We start from the raw sequence: 3,291 nt of genomic DNA on the forward strand, positions 1-3,291 counted from the left end.
AGCAGAAATGGATATTAGCAAAGCAATTATATTCATTATGGATTTATCTCATCACTGCAAACGAAGTTTACCTTCTCAAATCATCAAGATCTTTAGGGTGATGAGTCACTGAATTGGATTTATTTATTAAAGAAAACATCAATGATAAATCAATAATTTGTTTTTCATCAAAGTCTCTCATTTTTTGGGGGAGCATATAGGTCTTCTGTCATCAACAGACATTACTTGGCCCTCCCTGGTCCTACCTTGGGTGGAGAGGGGGTTTGAGCTCTGATCATATAGATATACGATCAGTCTCTAGGGCACTGTCCAGTCAGTCTCTAGGGCATTGTCCAGTCAGTCTCTAGGGTATTGTCCTGATAGTTAGGGCACTATTACTGTCCCTTGCCTCTACCATCCATGTGCGACCTTTAAATCTTTAAATGATACTATACTTCTTCTTTCGCGGTTTCCCTGAGACAATACCTAGTCTTTCCTTGTCTCTGTGAGAAAATACCTCGTCTTTCAGTTTCCGTGTGACAATACCTCGTCTTTCCCGGTCTTCGTGAAACAATACCTAGTCTTTCATAGTTTCCGTGTGACAATACCTCGTCTTTCCCTGTCTTTGTGAAACAATACCTAGTCTTTCATAGTTTCCGTGTGACAATACCTCGTCTTTCCCGGTCTTTGTGAAACAATACCTAGTCTTTCATAGTTTCCGTGTGACAATACCTCGTCTTTCCCTGTCTTTGTGAAACAATACCTAGTCTTTCATAGTTTCCGTGTGACAATACCTCGTCTTTCCCTGTCTTTGTGAAACAATACCTAGTCTTTCATAGTTTCCGTGTGACAATACCTCGTCTTTCCCTGTCTTTGTGAAACAATACCTAGTCTTTCATAGTTTCCGTGTGACAATACCTCGTCTTTCCCTGTCTTTGTGAAACAATACCTAGTCTTTCATAGTTTCCGTGTGACAATACCTCGTCTTTCCCGGTCTTCGTGAAACAATACCTAGTCTTTCATAGTTTCCGTGTGACAATACCTCGTCTTTCCCTGTCTTTGTGAAACAATACCTAGTCTTTCATAGTTTCCGTGTGACAATACCTCGTCTTTCCCTGTCTTTGTGAAACAATACCTAGTCTTTCATAGTTTCCGTGTGACAATACCTCGTCTTTCCCTGTCTTTGTGAAACAATACCTAGTCTTTCATAGTTTCCGTGTGACAATACCTCGTCTTTCCCTGTCTTTGTGAAACAATACCTAGTCTTTCATAGTTTCCGTGTGACAATACCTCGTCTTTCCCGGTCTTCGTGAAACAATACCTAGTCTTTCATCGTTTCCGTGTGACAATACCTCGTCTTTCCCGGTCTTCGTGAAACAATACCTAGTCTTTCATCGTTTCCGTGTGACAATACCTCGTCTTTCCCGGTCTTCGTGAAACAATACCTAGTCTTTCATAGTTTCCGTGTGACAATACCTCGTCTTTCCCTGTCTTTGTGAAACAATACCTAGTCTTTCATAGTTTCCGTGTGACAATACCTCGTCTTTCCCTGTCTTTGTGAAACAATACCTAGTCTTTCATAGTTTCCGTGTGACAATACCTCGTCTTTCCCGGTCTTCGTGAAACAATACCTAGTCTTTCATCGTTTCCGTGTGACAATACCTCGTCTTTCCCTGTCTTTGTGAAACAATACCTAGTCTTTCATAGTTTCCGTGTGACAATACCTCGTCTTTCCCGGTCTTCGTGAAACAATACCTCGTCTTTCCCGGTCTTTGTGAAACAATACCTAGTCTTTCATAGTTTCCGTGTGACAATACCTCGTCTTTCCCTGTCTTTGTGAAACAATACCTAGTCTTTCATAGTTTCCGTGTGACAATACCTCGTCTTTCCTTGTCTCTGTGAGAAAATACCTCGTCTTTCAGTTTCCGTGTGACAATACCTCGTCTTTCCCGGTCTTCGTGAAACAATACCTAGTCTTTCATAGTTTCCGTGTGACAATACCTCGTCTTTCCTTGTCTCTGTGAGAAAATACCTCGTCTTTCAGTTTCCGTGTGACAATACCTCGTCTTTCCCGGTCTTCGTGAAACAATACCTAGTCTTTCATAGTTTCCGTGTGACAATACCTCGTCTTTCCCTGTCTTTGTGAAACAATACCTAGTCTTTCATAGTTTCCGTGTGACAATACCTCGTCTTTCCCGGTCTTCGTGAAACAATACCTAGTCTTTCATCGTTTCCGTGTGACAATACCTCGTCTTTCCCTGTCTTTGTGAAACAATACCTAGTCTTTCATAGTTTCCGTGTGACAATACCTCGTCTTTCCCGGTCTTCGTGAAACAATACCTCGTCTTTCCCTGTCTTTGTGAAACAATACCTAGTCTTTCATAGTTTCCGTGTGACAATACCTCGTCTTTCCCGGTCTTCGTGAAACAATACCTAGTCTTTCATCGTTTCCGTGTGACAATACCTCGTCTTTCCCTGTCTTTGTGAAACAATACCTAGTCTTTCATAGTTTCCGTGTGACAATACCTCGTCTTTCCCGGTCTTCGTGAAACAATACCTCGTCTTTCCCTGTCTTTGTGAAACAATACCTAGTCTTTCATAGTTTCCGTGTGACAATACCTCGTCTTTCCCGGTCTTCGTGAAACAATACCTAGTCTTTCATAGTTTCCGTGTGACAATACCTCGTCTTTCCCGGTCTTCGTGAAACAATACCTCGTCTTTCCCTGTCTTTGTGAAACAATACCTAGTCTTTCATAGTTTCCGTGTGACAATACCTCGTCTTTCCCGGTCTTCGTGAAACAATACCTAGTCTTTCATCGTTTCCGTGTGACAATACCTCGTCTTTCCCTGTCTTTGTGAAACAATACCTAGTCTTTCATAGTTTCCGTGTGACAATACCTCGTCTTTCCCGGTCTTCGTGAAACAATACCTAGTCTTTCATCGTTTCCGTGTGACAATACCTCGTCTTTCCCTGTCTTTGTGAAACAATACCTAGTCTTTCATAGTTTCCGTGTGACAAAACCTCGTCTTTCCCGGTCTTCGTGAAACAATACCTAGTCTTTCATAGTTTCCGTGTGACAATACCTCGTCTTTCCCTGTCTTTGTGAAACAATACCTAGTCTTTCATAGTTTCCGTGTGACAATACCTCGTCTTTCCCGGTCTTTGTGAAACAATACCTAGTCTTTCATAGTTTCCGTGTGACAATACCTCGTCTTTCCCGGTCTTCGTGAAACAATACCTAGTCTTTCATAGTTTCCGTGTGACAATACCTCGTCTTTCCCTGTCTTCGTGAAACAATACCTAGTCTTTCA

Source organism: Palaemon carinicauda, chromosome 20, assembly GCF_036898095.1.
Source record: "Palaemon carinicauda isolate YSFRI2023 chromosome 20, ASM3689809v2, whole genome shotgun sequence".
In the NCBI taxonomy this organism is placed as follows: domain Eukaryota; kingdom Metazoa; phylum Arthropoda; class Malacostraca; order Decapoda; family Palaemonidae; genus Palaemon; species Palaemon carinicauda.